The sequence below is a fragment of the Pipra filicauda genome, unplaced genomic scaffold (genome assembly GCF_003945595.2).
Source record: "Pipra filicauda isolate LSUMZ 115617 unplaced genomic scaffold, ASM394559v2 scaffold499_size419610_pilon, whole genome shotgun sequence".
Taxonomy (NCBI): Eukaryota; Metazoa; Chordata; class Aves; order Passeriformes; family Pipridae; genus Pipra; species Pipra filicauda.
Window position 1 is genome coordinate 50,791 of NW_024104641.1, and position 18,063 is coordinate 68,853.

An 18,063-nucleotide genomic window follows, 5' to 3' on the forward strand; every position below is an offset into this window, starting at 1 on the left:
CCCATGTACCTCTACACTGTGATCCCTGGCTAGTCCTGGCTCAGCAGTCTTTCTGTTGGGAGCTGTGTGGCCCTTGGCTGATACAGGCAAGCAGACAGTGTTCTCAAAACAAGGTGTCCTTAATCAGAGCAGTGTCATAGACCATAAAAGGAAAAGCTTTCTTTTACTTCCTTCTGGTAGTAGGACAGCTGCTTTTGCTTTTCCAGTCCCTCAGTGGATCAAGTTTTTTTTGTGTTTGCGCTCCACAAAGGTATTTACTTTCCCGTGTGTCTCAGGAGGTGCTCTTAAGCCATATTGATGCTTTGGCCCAAATTTTTAGGCAAAATTCCCCTTATAACGTAGAAGTAGTATTTTTCCAGGGATTATAACAAGTTACTCTCTATTAGTGAGCCTAGATGTGTTTAGTCAAGAGTGCTTATTTAGAGCTAAGACAATACCTCTGAAGCCAGCTTACTGGTATTTTAAAAAAAACCAACAACACACAACCTTTTCCTCTTCAGTTTTTCTTCAAAACTTGCTCTAAGGAGGCAGTAAAAATCCTTGTAGCTCAGCATGGCCCAGCAAAAATGTTCCCCTTTAGCTACTCTTTGATATCACTGATCAGCTCTGGATCCTTCACTGCATTTTCATTTTAATATTTGTTTCTGTTATGAGGCAGTTTGGAGGAATCAAGCAAGGATATGAAATTCTCTTTTGAAGAGGTCCCCCCAAAATTATCAGCCAGTTACTCTGGTTCTGAATCAATGGCATGCAAGAGAAGTGCTCTGTGTTGCATCCTCTAATTCTTACTGTTAGCACTCTCCATTGTGCAAAGAAGCTCGCAGAGGCAGACATTCATTTAATATTCCCATTAGAACAATCCTGCTAATACAAGTGATTTAAGCATAGACTTTTGTTGTAGAAATAATAGCTTAAGTGGAGGTGGAACCTCCTCTATACATCTTTTTTTTTTTTTCTTTAGAAATTTCAGGGCCTACTGCATATTATATGTCACAGGAAATATCAGTGTAACTGCATATTGTAATTTGCTTGCAGCACGTATTGTGGAACGTATCAGTGAAGTGTTTGACAATGATAGCAATACAGAAGTAATCTTTTTTGTAATCTAGCAGACATTTTTTTATCAAACTGTTTAAGTGTCTTACTATTTGTTGGTGGTGTAATATCATAACAAGAAGCACTGTGTAACTAATGCTGCATCCAAAGTGAAAACATTCTTATAATGTCTTCTCCCTTGTAAAACAAAGTCTTGCCAGAAAAGGCCTCTTTACCTAAGAGACAGGCATTTGCGTGATCAAGGACTTCCCTCTACATCCTCCCATCTCTGCAATCACTTGTGTAGTTGTGAATGATGGAGTCTACAAATGAAAATGTCAGGCAGAAAATGTTTATGCAATTTTGAAAATAATATAGTTACTATAGTTGAATCTCAGAGAGATAAGATTACACTGGATGTGTCTGTTTATGTGTCTGTGTGTATGAAAGAAAGTGAGAGATTACATTGTGTTAGAAAAAAGGAATGACTGTGTATTAGAGAGAGATAAAATTGTGTTTTCATGGCCTCTGTGTTAGAAAGATTTCATTGTGCAGGTGTGTGTGTAGCTGTCCTTATGTTAAAGGGGAGATTTGTTTGTGTGTGTTTAGAGGACAAGATGACGGTGTATATGCATTGTAGGCATGCAGTGTGTTATAGTATATATGCATGTGTATGTATGCATATGAACAGGAAAGCCTATACTGTGTATATTAAATATAAGAAAGCAATTCTGTGTGTCCTCAGAGAGAGAAAGCCACAGTGTATGTCTATTTCACAAAGCTATGAAAATAACACAACATGTATGTTTTATGTATGTCTGTATGTATTTTAGATAATTTGTAAATTCTGTTTCAATTTTGTTTACAAAATAAGCCACTGTCAGTGTTTCAGAAACATTTTCCCAAAATTTTGGAATTTCCTAGAGTATTTTATACTTTCTAACTCAAAGCACATTTAAAAATTCTTATTCAAATATTTGTTGAAGAGGGAAAGCTATACATAGGGAAATGTGAATTATAAAATTCCTCCTGAAAAAAAGAGTTAGATGGAATAAGTGTTCAGTTCATTGATGAACAGCACTTGGAGCAAACAAAAAAAATCAAAAATTATCAGAACTGTATTTTGCCCAAAGCAAATTATATTCACACTTGATGGGTATTTCATGATAAATTTGTTCAAACCAGTAAGTTACCGAAAAACATCTTTCCTTCCAGGAAACATTAACATGTACTGTGGTGATTCAGAAGCTGTAAGTTGTGATATATACATGCATTTTTAAAAAGAATGCATTATATCCTTTTTCATGAGTAATTTGTGAATCTAAACTGCCTTCTAAAAGCACTCCTTTTTTTTTAATACATAAAGTAGTCATGTGCATGGTGTATTTATCTACGTTGAGAAAAGGTAACATTTTGGATATGCTAGAGAAAAAGTATGACTGAGACATATGATAGAGCATTCAGATATTTCTTTTTACGTGCTGAAGAGAGAAAATAAACTTCTAGTGTCTTCTCCTTGGCTTGAACTGCCCTTGCATCTCTGCCACCCTACATCTTACCCAAAGTTACTTCTCAGCACCAACACCAACTGTCTTTACAGCTCTGCTGGGGGGCGATGGCCCCTTGAGATGTGCCCACACTGTGTTCTGCTTCCGTGGATGAGGGCTGAGTCTGCCAGGTAGTGTGGCACTGGAGCACAAATCAGAGGCCACTTACTATGGCCTGCAGCTTAGTCATTTTAACTATTGTCACCTTACTCAGGAACAAAGTTGAAGTGGACCACAGATAACTGCTTAAAATCTGACCTTGGCTTCATCATTTAGGTTGCTTGTGTTCCTGCGGTTCTATATTGCTGCATACATGTAAGAAGTGGTCTCCCTCTCCTCTCCTGCTTATAATCCCTGAGGTGACTGGATACTCCAAGCTACTTCATACAGTAAGCAGGGGAGAACTGGATGGTCAGGACTTGCTTCTGTTAATCTGAATGCAGCATCTGTACGTAGGCTGGTGTTCTCTACAACTGTGATTCATATGCCCATCACTTCCATGTCATGGCAACTTTAGGAAAAGCTGTTGCACTGCCAGGACTGTCACCGCACGGGTTTGTAGAGAAGCACTTGGCATCCTCCTTCACACCTGCTTCTAGCAAGGGGAAGAAAATCTGCCTCAAAGTGGGTAGAGGCTACTGAGGCCTGCAAAGGCGCGTGCAAGGGGCAGGAAGAAGTTGGTAGAGGGCACAAAGGGATATTCATGTTTGGTCAGCAATGGTTCTTGTCTACCTGGGGTGAAGTCCAAACCTTACAGCCTTTTACTATCTATAGCCATAAATCCATAGGCTGAATTCCGTAGGTATTCAGCCTTGATAAACTTCTTTGGCGTTAACTGGGATTTCTCTGTGTCATTCTGTAAGACCCTGGTTGCAATTCAGTAATAGTTAACTTCTAGTAAGTTTCCTTTCTTGGTCTACAGCAATCTCACTTCTGGCTGCAAGCTTCATGACAGGCTTGAGGCATGAAGAAGGGTGAGACTCTGTGAATAGTGAAGAGAAGAAAGTGAAGATAGAGCTCTTTCATCTGTTTCAGCACTAGCCCAAAAGCAAGCCATACCGGTAGCCATTCAGGATAGCCATTGAACAACTGGGCCGCTTTGTGCTGTCAGATGATGAAACTTTCCCTATCTCTCATGCCCAAGTAAGATGATATGCAAGCATCTACTCAAACAGTTAATCTTCTCTGTGCTCATTCCCCAGGGTGTCTAATTTGGGACCATGCTTGTTTCAGTGGTCATGCAATGTGTCTCTGCTATGCTTGGACAACACCTGTACATCTTGTCTTGGTGGCCATGTCTCTCTGCACAGTAACACCCAAGACATACTCCACCTTGTACTCTCATACACTTTGTAGCAGGTGCATTTGCTGGTTCTCTGGAGCGCTCTTGTGTTTATGTGCACTGCTAGGCTTGCCACCTCTCAGCACCTTCTTGTGATTCTTCTTACATTTGCTCCTTTTCTGCAAAGCCACAGCTCCTAGAGTCAAGTGGTTGCATGAAAATGTTGGCTGTCATTTAAAAAGAGATGCAGAATTGTAGCTTTTCTGGTTCTGGAGAAAGCTTGTAGTGCTATAATGGATTAAAAGAAACAACATTAGAAGACATACTCTTTCTTGTTTAATTGCTTGATTTCTAAGTCAATTTACTCATTTTTTGGAGCGTACACAGCTCTGGTTTTTAATTACTCAGGGTGGATTTAGATATCCATTTGTATGCACACGTACCTTCTCAGCTGCATATATAAAAATACACATGCATTTTGGTGTGGATATACATGTGTACTCCCACACCTGCCAATTGCACATATTGCCTTCTCACAGAACCCTTCTCTCCCACTCTGCCTTTCTTCCACACATTTCCCTTTCTGCAACTTCTGTCCACCACCTTTCTCTGAGTTATGGAATCTCCACTGTTGCTTGTACTGAGTAACCTTCTCCCCCACTCTCCCTCCCTCCTCTCCTTCACTCCAGGAAAGCTCTTTCTGATTCTTTTTTCACTGATGTCTGGCATTTGTACCTCTGTAGACAGAGAATGGCAGGAAGACAGTGACGTGAGCAGACAGAATAACCGGGGAATAAAAAGGAGTTGGTTGAGAATCTGTAATTAGAAGCCCAATTTCCATTTCCTTCTGAAGCACTTTAGAATCCCTTTCAGGGATTTCTTAACTGTCTCAAAATTGAATGTCATTGAGATTTTTTCTTTTTTTTTTTTTAATTTTTTTATTTTATTTTGCATCCTCTTGTTTCCTTGGCAACAAGTTGGTGATGCAGGAGCTAGAAATGTGCTGTGTCTCCGTGGAGATGTTGGCGTGGGTGTGCCATGGTGACATCCACGATGGACGCACAGCTCTACCAATCCTACCCCACCCCCCTGCAATAAGCACAATAGGTCCAACCTCAGAGGTGATGCTTTTATTTTTAGCTTCATAGGTGTTAATCTGCTCTCTTTTCATGACAATGGGTCCAGATGTCTCATTAGTTACATCAGCACAAACTGACTGACCTGAGAAGGGCTTTTAGGGCCAAATCTTTAGTTTTGTATTCAGGAACTTCTTAACTCAGAAGAAATTATACTTCTATCTTGGATTGCACCCATTGGAATGACTTGATTCTTTCCTTATCTTAGTGAAGAAAGATTTACCAGTCATTAACGAATAGTACTATGAATCAGAACTCCCATATTTCATTTTGTTCTAAATGAAGTTGTTTCTCTCTTCCAGACCTCAAGGGTTGCTCATTTGGAACGCAAAGAAGCTCCTATCACTCTTGGCCTGGGGCATGCAAGATTAAATTTTATTGAAATGTTTAGCTAGGAGGTTCCAAGGCAACATACTTGTATATTCTCATAAGACAAAAGTGTCTCCTCCTAAGAGTCTGTTGCTCAAATTGCTTAGCCCTCCTCTGGGTCTGCCCAACAACACACAGGTCACCTATAAAACTGTTCATAAAACAATAGTATGTAAGTTTGGAAGACATCTGAGACTCCCTCTTGTCCAGCACACAATATCTTTACAATATTTTATTACTGTGCATACAGTGTATTCAACCTTCTTAATCTTATTTTGCATTCACCAATGTTCTGGCTTCAAGCCAGGACCCAAACTCTCCTTTGACATATCTCTTGATACATACAATAGCAGAGTAAGGACTATCCTCAGTTTCATCAAATATACGGAGGTCCTGCTGCTTTTTTTTCTGTTTGTTTTCTAGGAGTCACTATGACATCACACAGAAACTGTGATGTCAACAAGAAACCCTCTGGGTAGGCTTTTGAGAGGTTGCTATGGAATTTCTTACTGCCAAATGACTGTAACTTCATCCCAATGGGATTTGCAGTAGGGCTCATCCATGCAGCAATAAAGCCAAGTATCAAATTCTTCTTGCCAGAAAGACCAATTAAAGGATTAAATGTGAAAAGCTGAAACCCATAACATCCATGATGACAGGGTTTTCTTTTCCTTTTTAGACTGTAATCATCTTTGCTGTGTATTGTTCTGGGGTCAGCATCCTTGGGGACACAGTGGTACAGCAGTTGATGGAAAGAAGCTGGAGAGGAATACAAAAGTGAACCCAGCCAAGGCAAGATAAGCTTCTCTTCCAGCCATGCTGGCAGATTTCTTATGCCTTCTTTCCTACATTTCTTAAGTGATTCAAGCACAGACTGAGTTTATTCAGATTCCAAGATGGCAAGGTGCTTGTTCAAAAGATGTTTTATTGTGTGAAGCCAGAGGAAACATGAGGAACAATCAAGCACCAGAGGAACATTAAGAAGATGTGTCACTGACACAGTATGTCAATGAGAAGTGAATCCAGATTCTGTTTTTAAGGACATTATGTTCCAAGGCACGCACATAAACCTGACTAAAATGCCTTGCTTGTTGGATCTGAATCTAGAGTTTAGTCCCGGCTACTACTGAAATCCAGGTCAGATTTTTCTTTTTATTTGCACTTGTGTTAACAGATGAAAGGAGCTGACACATCTGTCTAGCGCCAGCATTGTATCTAATGTTGTCTAAAGGAGCTCTCCTGCCTCAAGGAACTAGCAGCCCATAGGTGTGATCTGATAAGATGCAGAACACCATATGAGAGATGCTTCCACTAACTTTGGTGGGGAAAACAGCTGCACGTTTGGCTACATGTTTGCTGGGAATGGAAGTGACACAGCCACACAGCAGTGCCCACAGTCTAAAACCTATTATGTGATGAATTACCTGGAATCAGCAGTAAAGGTAAGAAGTTGGAAGAGGGACTGTGTGTAAACCATGTGACTAAAACTAAATAGAGAGGAAGCTGAGCTCAAAAACTTAGGCAAAACTGTTCTATGGGACTTTTTCATTCTTTTTTTTAAATTTTTTTCCCTAAATGGACTAAGGGAAAGTATCTGCTCTCTGCAGAAAATTTTAATTAAAACATTGCTGTGTTTATGTTTCCAGCCCAATAACTATTACTGATTTTGCAGGAAGAATAAAATTTTTCCCTAAAGAAAAAAACATTTTCTTCCTCCCCCTCTCCCAACTCTGGAGCTGTGGGAATGAACTCTACACTTAAAAGGAGCACTGCAAGGAAGATCCTGCCGACTCAGATTCTTCTCCATTTTGAGTAGTTACAGGGAAATCCCAGAGCAGTTTTGCTAACACTGAGCAGCAATAGATTTCCTCATGTCATTTGAAAAGAGGGTATAGCATGAAATAAAGTTCAGTACAGATTCTTCCGGCACCTCCTTCTGCTGTCTCCTTGTTGCACTTGTTAGCACCCCTTAGTCTTAGGTGCTGTGTGCACAGAACACGAGAGACCTCACCCTGTCTCTTGCCTGCAGGAGATCAGACAAGCATGCACCAAGTATGTGATTGCTTTTGATTTTTCTTTCCTTCCCCTTCTTCCCCTGACTGAGGTTCAGCAGCTTCTGCAATATGACAAGTTCCTGTCAGCTGTCAGGGCAGTAAAAAAACTCTTTATCTTGTCTCTACAGCCCTGAATGAGCGGGCTGGCAATAGGTGCACTGCAGCCAGGCAGCCACTCCTGCCATATGCTCTTTCAACCTCACTGCATGCTAACACAGCAATCTGTAGCCTGGCAGATTTGCTGTTTTTCCTTGCAAGACCTACAAAAGGAGGCAACCCTGGTTCCTATCTCCTTCTATTTCATTATCTTATTATGCTGGATTACAACCTTATTTCTTTTACCTTCTTCCTCCAGCGTTGGGTGAGAGTCAGAGCCAGACTACCAGTCCAATGCTGGAGAGTGAAAATCCTACTAATTCTGTTAAACTAGAATTGGCTGAAAAAACGGCCTTGGGGCACACATCATAAATTGAGCTGAAGCCATGCATCATGCAGTTGGAGGAAAAAAAACCTATCTTCCTTTAGGGAGAGAGGACTTTACGTATTCACACTTCAAGCTTGCCAACTAATCCTTCTTATTTCACATGGCTAATTTCAAAATAACATTTATATGGCATGGTTTGCTGGGGAGGGCACTGATGAATCAGTTAGCTGCCCTTTATAATAAGAACAACTGCTTCCTAAACTGCTCTTTTCTACTGCCTTGTCTGCCAGTCATCTCTGTGCCACATGCTCCTTATTCAAAGGGCACCTGTTGAATAACCATGAAGCTAAGTTACTGAGCAGGGGCAATAAATAAGGTGAAGCACAAATATATAGTACAGTTTAAGCCACTATATTTCTGTGTCCTTGCTGTAGGGACATGGGGGTCCTGCTGAATGACTGTGCCGATGCTTGAATGAGGAATGATAAGCCTGTAATTTACTTGCATGGCTGTGCGACTGCTTCCTGCTGAGTAGGAAAGCCTGGAAGAGTGTTGTTAGTTCTAACACTGCTGTAGCTCAAAGCAGTTCTTTGGCACCACAGGCATCACACACATCATTGGCTAAACAAGCCCTACACTACAGCATTTGGTTAAATATTGCTGCCCAACAACAGTTGGGAAGTCCAGAAATTGCAGAAGGAATATGTTTCCACCCAGCTGCTGTAGGAGCAGCTTCTGAATGGTCTGAAATACTGTATTCATTGATTTGGAAACATCTCCCTGGAGCAAGTTATGTTAAAAGTGCACTACATTAACAAAGAAAACTATCCAATACACTGGTGATTCTGCGGGCTCAGAATGTCAGTCTATTGCTGTCCCTGTCCACGAGGAGACTTCAACTCACTATCTCATCCCACCCATGTTTGACAACGAGGAGTAGTCACAAAGATAGTTCAGTCTCCACATCATCTCTGGGTAGAGGGCAGAGAAAGATTCAAATTAGTGATGAAGGATCAGGGAAACTCAACTATTACTTGGTCTGTTTGGCAGCTTGAGAATGACCATCCTTGGGTAGACCAACGGTCCGTCTAGTCCACTCTCTTTATTCAAAACCCTAAACTAGGGACAGGGAGAAGCAATAAAAAACCCAGCAAAGGTAACATTCCAGCCTGTAACAGTCTGTAGCTCCAATACCTTCTGAAGAAGAAAATACCTGACAAATGATCTTAAAAAACTTAATTCTGAGAGAGCCATGACAAGTTCTGTTTCTTCCCTTATGGCTAGGCAAAAAGCTGTTAGGGGCTACAGGAGTCAAATGATGAGGGGACCATGTAGGTTCAAGGACAATGGCTATGTCAGGGAGAGTTTATGGTATATAGTATAGTAAAGAGGAAATTTTAAGAGCATAGGGTAGATTTGGGGATACTGCTTACCACAGGAGCATGGAACAGGAGTTTTGCCTCATGACTTCAGAAGGATCAGATTTAAATATTTCAAAAAGCATCTTCATCACACACAGTAATATTAATTACCTTAAGTACAGATATGTTTGTCAGTGACTAATAAAAAGGATGAACTATGATGTATTTCAAAGAGACTTAAATAAAGATGGGTGAGGGTTTTTTTTTCTTCTTTAGGAATGTGTTAATTGAGAAACTGAAGTAAATTTATCAAGGTCCCAAAGGATGTTAGAAGCAGTAAATATATCACTGCAGTGAAAAGCAGATATGAAACTATTTGAAATTTAAAAAGAAATGAGTGATTGCTTTCTAAACACTGAAGAAAATGCATATAGCTTTTAAATAATATGAACTCTGGGCTAAGTCTTAAAAAAAATAGATAATGCTGCTGCCAGAGCATAAGTGTACATACACTGAGAAAGAGTTGTTTGTTGGTCAGCTTTATACATCTTTCTGTTAAAGAATTGTTTCCCGAAGTACATGAAAGTGTCCATTTGTTTCAGGAGCTAATGCTGACTTACTTCAAGCTTTACTTAAGAGTAATTGAACACCAAGATCAGAAGAAAGCAGCAGAATCTATTAGGTCCTTGACTGGGGTGACTGAGGAGGGAAGAAAATGTGCTCAAAGTCAAGGATAGTATAAGTGAATCAGGTTCATTAGGATGTTATAAAGAAATTTGAAAAGCTGAAAGCAAGTGGTTCTGCATCTAAATTTGAAAACCACCTGCAAACTAATGTTTATCAAGGCATCTTTTAGACAATCTGAGGACTCCTGGCTTTGATTCTTCTATGTATTTAACTCCTAGGAAGAAGGAGTAAGGATCTTAGAAAGATAGAATTCACAGCAGATCCAATCACTTACCAGTGAATCAAAACAAACAAAACAGAAAACCAAAATGAAAGCAAACAAAAAACCCACAACAAAACAAATTAGAATGCTTGGATAGATTTTACAGAAACACATGACTGCACTCGATATAATGAAAGAATTTTAAATCTTTAGTAAAGTTATTAAGCTAGGCCAATTTGGCTTCTGTGGGTCAAAAAAGAGTGTGACTACCAAGTAGAATTTCTGTCCACTTAATAACATTGAAGGAGAGGGCAGAAAGATTTACCATCTCTTATGCTTTTTAATAATGTCTTTGTAGGAACTGTTGTGAAATTCTCAGTATTAGGTGAAATGACATGTCCAGCACAAACAGCTTTGATATGTAGATTACCTCACTGCTACAGGAAAGACAGAAAGTATTGTGCAATAAATAGAATGTTGAAGGAAGTAATAGTAAGATAGGACTGAAGATCAGTTTTAAGACAATGAAAGTAAAACAAATATTTCCTAAATTTTTTCTGTGAAGAGAAATAGGGCTTTACTCTAATGTTGAACATGACTTAATTTTTCAAACTACAGACCCATCCTTTAATTTTCCTGGAATGTGACACCAGTGTACTTACACAGAAGGAACTTGTAGATATCCTGGGAAATAATGTGACAAATTTCGAGCCAGTGAGGTTGGACTGTGTGTGAAGAAGATCTAATAAGGGCCTGCAGAAGTTTGATGAGGTGGTATAAAGGGAGATGCACCAAAGTCCCATTTTCCGTGGGCACAGTGTGATCAAAATTAAGTCAGACATGGTAGCTCAGCATCCCTTGAGAGACCATTTTGACTTCTTGGATGACTAAACATACAAAGGAGGCAGTATTCACCAAAGATCTAAGAATTAATAACCTTCTCTGGCTTCCAAGCAACAATACTAAATGAGCTCTGTGTTTCAGCAACTTTCCTCTGCCTGTTGGGCTCAGTTTTAGCCTATTAATTCCCAGTAGTTGCAGGAAATGCTGAAAGACCTTGAGGGTGTCACAGTGCCCCAAGCCATGGCTTGGTAACTACTGAGCATAATGCAAGAATGACAATGACCATGCTGCTCTGTGTGCCCTGTTAATGACTAATAGCTAAGCAGGGGAGGGCCTGGCCTGTGCCATGGAGATTATCTGACAGTGTCAGGTTGTTACCTCTTTGTGCTTGGTGTCGCCTGAGGACTCAATGTTTTATTTTCTTGTATTTATTTTTCTTTTTAGGTTTTAGCCTTGAGGAGGAAATTAATGACATATAAAGTTTTAGGCAGAACTCAGGACTGTTCTTGAACAGAATCATAGAATCATAGAATGGTTTGGGTTGGAAGGGACCTTAAAGATCATCTTATTCCAACCCCCCTGCCATGGGCAGGGACTCCTTCCATTAGGCCAGGTTGCTCAAAGCCCCATCCAACCCGGCCTTGAGTGCTTCCAGGAGTGGGGCATCCATCACTTCTTTGGGCAACCTGTTCCAGTGCCTCACCACCCTCACAGTGAAGAATTTCTTCCTAGTATCCCATCCAAACCTATCCTCTTTCAGTTTGAAGCCATTCCCCCTTGTCCTGTCACTACCATGCCCTTGTAGATAGTCTCCAATTTTCTTGTAGGCTCCCTTCAGGTACTGGAAGGCCACAGTTAGATCAGTCTGAAGCCTTCTCTTCTCCAGGCTGAACACCCCCCCTTCTCTTAGCCTTTCCTCATAGAAGAGGTGCTCCAGCCCTCCAGTCATCTTGGTGGCCCTCCTCTGGACTTGTACCAACAGGTCAGTGTACTTCCTGTCTTGAGGATCCCAGAGCTGACACAGTACTCCAGGTGGGAGCTCCTGACAGTGGACAAGGGGGGCAAAATCACTTCCCTCAATCTGCTGGCCACTCTGCTTCTGATGCAGCCCAAGCAATGCCAGTCTTATTTTGTAACTGTGACTAACTTTGAGAAAGCTGGACAAATTTGCTTTTCTGTCTTTACAAAGACTTATTTTCATTTTAGGAAGTACCCAAGGAAGTAACATGCAAAAGACTATGCTGAGAAAACACAGATCCCTGACTTGAAAAGAATTATAAAATGAGGAAGCTCAGAATTACAGTTCCTGAAGCAAATGAAATTGTATTCTCTTGTATCTATTCTTAACAATAGAACCTTTCAATATGTGATGATATGATACAGATAAGATTGTCAAACTCTCCATCATTTACTACGGAACACTGTTCATATTTGAGCTTAGCTTTCATAACAAACAGAGAATGAACTTCTTTTTCCTCCTCTCTCGATGAATAAATTAGAGTAACAAGGAAGAATTACCCTTCCCATTTTATAGCATAAGATATTAAAATAAATTTTAACTTGACCTGGCTGAGATGAACACACATGAGAAGACCATCAAGATCAGCACACTTGTCTTCTCTGATGTAGGAAGTAAATGAATGCCTTTTAACTCCTTTCTCCCTCGAGCTGAAGGAGACCTTTCCACCTCCATGGAGCAACGTCTGCTGTGGCATTACCAGAGTAGGCATAAAGCTCCCTGTGTTCTTGACTGTAGGTTATCACCTCCCTTGCTGCTTCCCACTGCTTTCCTCAGGCTAAGAAGCTCTCTCTCTGGCCTCTACTTGTGTCAGGTTGTACCTCATCTATCGGGCAGAGGAGACTGGGAGCTGTAGGCAACTACACCAGGAGGATGGGACAAGCTGAGTGAATTGTTCATGCAGGTTGTAGGGCAAAGAAAGGGGGGCAGCAGGCAGGAAACAAGACTGGCTTTCTTAGCATGTCAGAATGCCAGTTGTGCATGGTATATGGCACTCTGTTGTATAAAGCATCTGTCAGGTAGTAAGGAGAACTGTGTAACAGCCTGGAGAGATTAGGCTGCCCCTCTCCAGAAAGTTTCTCTTTCTCCTGGCCACCAGAATTGCTTGGGAAGGAGCTAATCGCCCAGATTTACACAGAAAATTTACCATTATGCTTGGAGTAACTTCTAAACCTCCAGAAAACCACAGTCCGGAAATACAGCTCTGTATCCTGTAGAGCTGAGCTAAAATAGGGCCTTCTGCTGTAATGCAGTTTCCATGCACGGGACAGAAGATTTGGATTCCTGCCTGCAGCCCTGGACTCTTCATAAAATTCCATCTGTGTTTCCTGCCCTCTGGGGTGAATTCCTTTGGCTAACAGTGGAGTCTTGGAAAAGAAATAATAATATGATAATAGGGCACTATTGAGAAGTTTGGGCATGGAGTGGCTCTGACAACGTAGAACCCTTGTAATGCACATACACAAAACACAGCTCTGATGCTGCTGGATGACAATCTATCCAAATCTTAACTATGAATTTCCATTCTCCACAACTGATTGTTTTATGGGCCAAATGGAGCAATTTTTAGCATTTAGGAGTGTTGTAGTCCCAAACTGCAATTCATATAGGTTTGATCCTGCATTGGATCAAAATCACTATAGGTCTATCTCCCACTTCTAGCAGATTTCTAATTAAAGGAAATGAAAAAAATTTTGGCCATGGTGAGACTGAAGTACAGACCCATTATCTGTCAAAGCCCTGTGCTCTGCACTTTGGAGTGGGGAGCTCTTCTACTTGAATCAGATGCAATGAATTGTGTGTTAAAGATCTCACTGCAAGAGAACAACCTCTGCATATGTTACGTCTGCCTGACAAGACTGCAGGATATGGACTTTTCTCTTTCCTCTCAGGGGGTATCTTGTGGCAAATCTAAATGAAGCCATGGCAAGGAAAGTGGGTTATTTGAACTTTAAAGGCAAGTGGATGTTTACAGTTCCTGCCCATATAATTCAGGTAGGTCTTTGCTGTTCTAACTCCCCAAGTACAGCTCTGGGTAAGTGAAAAGGTCCTGTCATCTTACTCCATCACTTATCACTTCTCCTATACAAGTACTTCCTACATCCTTTAATTGTCTGTGTGGTTTGTGGAGTTTGCTGCTGTGATCCTGATTAGTGCATGGCTTGGTCACCATGTGCCTGTGAGTGAAGCATGGCTATGGTTAGAAATTTTTAATGTCCTTTCCTGAAAGGCTAAAGGCTAGGACAGATTTGGCCTCTTGGATGCTCTTCACCCCTGGTAACTTCACCCCACAGCTGACAATGAAGTGCCAAGTAAGAGCATAGGAAGGTCTTTAGCTTTTTTTGCTCTCATCCATTTCCTTTCTGGGGCCAGGGCACTCCATGTACCTTCCCATATGCAGTCTGGTTCAGCTCAACTCAGTTGCTTTACTGGAGAGAAGAAAGAGTCTGATCAGCTGAGGGGACAGGACAGGAAGAGGATGAACCTATCCCTGCCCACCCACCTTCCCAGTGCTGAAGCAGCCGCATCATCAGCCTCACCCTGGAATGAATGAGGAGCATTGTGGGCAGGTGCAAAGCAGGGCCAGGTGGTCCAAAGAAAGCTCAGAAAATTGTGACTCACACAGTAATACTGTCATGTCATCATACTGGTATCAATGGGCAGCTCCCATATTCAGCACTGCAGTGTCGGGAATGGCAATATATCACTGAAGAAGCTAGGAGGGGAGTAAAACAGCACTGAAGACGGACTCTCCTTCTCCAGTCATGTGTGTAGTTAGTGGGTAATGTTTTTCTCCATCCCAGTCCCATCACATCCCGCAGCATGGAACAGCATAGACATCCCCACGTGTCACTGTAAGGTGTAAGCCTAGATGCTGACAGCAGCTTGTCATGGCACTGCAGGACTTGCAATATAGAACGGAGCCATGCTGAGAAGCAGGGTGAACTGGCCCACACTGAGCTCCTGGTTGACCCTGATTCTCATTCAAAACTTCCTTTGCTAAGCCTGTGCTACAGCGGAAGGGACTGCTGTGTATACCCAACAGCACATATTGAATGGTCCCTGGAGAATAAAAAAGGGGCTTCCTGGGGCATCCTCTCTAATATTTGGGTTGGCTTGTAAAGTATCACATTTTCCCATGGAAGACTATAACTACACTGAGGATAATAGCTGGTAGGTTGACTCCTCTCTGTGATGACATTATTTTTTTTGACAGACAAGCAGATCAGATTTCATTTTACTGAAGAGTTACAGTCTTCAGCACTAAGCTGTGCTGGGATTTAACTGTTATGTTTGCATTTTTGATGATTCTGAAGCTCAACAATAATGAACATTGACCTGGGGGTTCTACAGACCATTCTTTGTGCATGCTAAAATTCTGCCTATCCTTGCTCCCGTGTAGATATTCCAGTTTGTATATGCCACACAATTTACAGAAAACACACTTTTGCTAAGGGAAATTATTGAGGCCATTTCTTATTATGTTTGCTATTGTAAAGTCAGGTGTCTTCAGTGCTGTGAGCACAGCTGAGCAGGCATAGAAAGAAAAATGGAAATTACAGGGAATAAATACAGAGCACCTGTGCATATCTCTTTGACTAGCATGATGGCAACAGGTGCTAATGTCACGTGTGCTCAGTATTGTGCAGGATGAGCAACCGAGCAATCATTAAAGACACAGAATGAATTAGAGCATTCCTGGACTGGAACTTCCTGAAGCCTTTGCTGCAAGAGTAAGTGGCATTGTGGCTCTTGAAAATCATGCGTTTAAAACCTCTTATTTCAGTCTGTGGCATACGGACAGTCTTAGGTCAAAATAAACTAGGCTCTTCTTTTCTATTATTAATAATTCAGGATTAACTGAAATCCAAGGTAAATTGTCATAAGTGATCCTTATACTGAAAAATGGATACTCCTCCCAGAAGATTCATGACTATGCCTAAATCATTTATAAAAGAAGTTTATTTGTAGTGTTGCACTGCACTGTTTTGTGTCATTAACTGAAAGTGAGGCCAAATGATACCAGAGTCACAAAGCTACTGAGGAGACTGAAAATGCAAGTTGTCCAACAGTGGGATTTTCAGGAATGTCTATTCAAATGAGGATACCAAAAAATCTTTATAAAATTGGCTTTTTTCCTTTTCAGCATGAAAGCTGGCTAACAAAAGGGAAGGCTACCACTATATGTGGAAGATATGAATAGAGAGAAAACCCAGTCTATCTCCCAATGAAAGCAAGTCGCTCACTTCAGAGCTGTTTTTACTGAAGCTTTAAATATCCCTAGTAACGGGACTTTCACAGTACTTCTCTCAGAGACGCCTCTTCAGTTTAGCATGCTTACCATTGGGACAGCTCTTATAGGCAAACTATACTCTTCTTCTTGGTCCCATTTGGCTTTTTCTGGCCAGGGAATCAACCTGATTACAGTCCCAGGAGCAGGTTGAAACTAAGTGGTTTTTCAAACCAAAACTGCATCTGAGCTGTTGCTATTGAACCTAAATTAGTAGCTGGGCTGAAGATGCTTTTTCTTTCAACTTGTAAGGACCTTGAGCTGCTGGGGTAACCTTGCAGCAGAACTGAACAGGCTTAAAAAGCACCGGTTTATGTCTCTCACTCCACCCACCCTATGTTGTAACAACCACTAATACATCTTATTACTTTTAAATTATGTGGACCTTTTAAATCAAAGACATGGCTTTGAATTAAAGGAGTCGTCTTAATAATTACTTTATACAAAGCATACCCTCCTTCACCATGAAGCAACGTGCAGGCTACACCAAACAGTGGGCTACATATCACTCCAAATTATTTCCTTCATGAGGCACATAGCTTTTGAAAATATCACAATTCTCCACCTCCTTAGCTGTCATTCAATCAGTTCTCACAGATGAAGCTTTTAAAATCTGTGGTCATTGTTCACCCCCTCCTTCCAGCTCCCTTCACTAGTTAGTCCCCCATTCATGTTATTCTTTGGAACTGCTCTTGCTTTTAGTTGTGTAGATTCAAAAGCCAAGGTCAAAGGGGCCTTTCAGGGCATGTCTACACTGCATGATGCAGTGTTATCCCGAAACTCTGAAGGAGTGCTGAATGGCAGTGCAGTGGAGAGACAAAAGTGTCATTTGGATGAAAGCATCCCATCTTGACTTGGTGACTTAAAGAAATGGAGATTCACCTGCTCTTCATCCCTTGAATTTTGCTTCAGATTTTCATAAATTCCCTGGATGGAGTTTGTGCCTTTAATTTCTTCCATTCTTTTTGGCCTTTTCGTTGCTATGGACTTGTCCTTTTTTTGTTCCATGTTACAAGATAATTTACCTTGCAGGTTGAAGTGAAAACAGCCAAAATGGCAGGGCAAGGGATGCTGGGCTATGATTTTCAGAACCATATAATTTGCTGAAAAATTTAAAGTTCAACTTTATATACTTAAAGGGTCCTGATTTGAAAGAGGGGGATGTTAGGAGCTCATATGCCCCGAAAATTCGGGTTTTGGCTTATGGCTCTTCTGCATAAGAAGATTAATTCAGAGGAAATGCAGATGTGACTCTAGAGTGGACTGGCCACTCATCACTAAGTCTATATGTATGGGGAACCTATTAAGGGCTTGATTATGTGCCAAAAGTGGTTTGCAATAAGCTAGAGCATACAGTGCTCATAGGGCTGGGCATGAAGAGAGGTGGCTCTGCCTTTGGCACTGACTTAAGGTGATGAGAACTGCCCTGAGTGAGCACAGGAAGGTGGCTTGATTCTCACTTACTGCACAAGCACAGCTCTTCTGCTCTTCTGCTGCCAGCCTGCTCCCCCTCTGGGTGGGTGTCTGGGAAAGATGGGGGATGGGAAGGCTTTCCTCGGCAAGGCTCCCTACCACAGGGAAGTTCCCTAAAAAGGCCTTGTCAGTGGGAAGGAAATAAGCTTTGAAAACACTTCTGAAGAGTGATTTGTCTGACCTAGTTTAGACTCCTGCTTTAGGATGATCTGAATTACACCCTGAAAGTTCTTCATTGTCACCAAAGGAAGACCAGGGTGAAGCTCTCAGATGCATGGTTGACCAGAGGAGTCACATCTCCCAAGGGAATGGGGAGCAGCCCTGTGGGTTAGCAGGTGCCC

General features: G+C 41.3%; 1 long non-coding RNA gene across 1 annotated transcript; it reads left to right on the forward strand.

Moving 5' to 3' along the window:
* The first annotated feature begins 5,930 nt into the window (after positions 1-5,930).
* Positions 5,931-12,354, forward strand: LOC120324332. The gene is made up of 3 exons (XR_005565573.1): positions 5,931-5,948; positions 6,049-6,811; positions 12,147-12,354. It is a non-coding gene; the product is annotated as an uncharacterized LOC120324332 (long non-coding RNA).
* Positions 12,355-18,063: the final 5,709 nt, after the last annotated feature.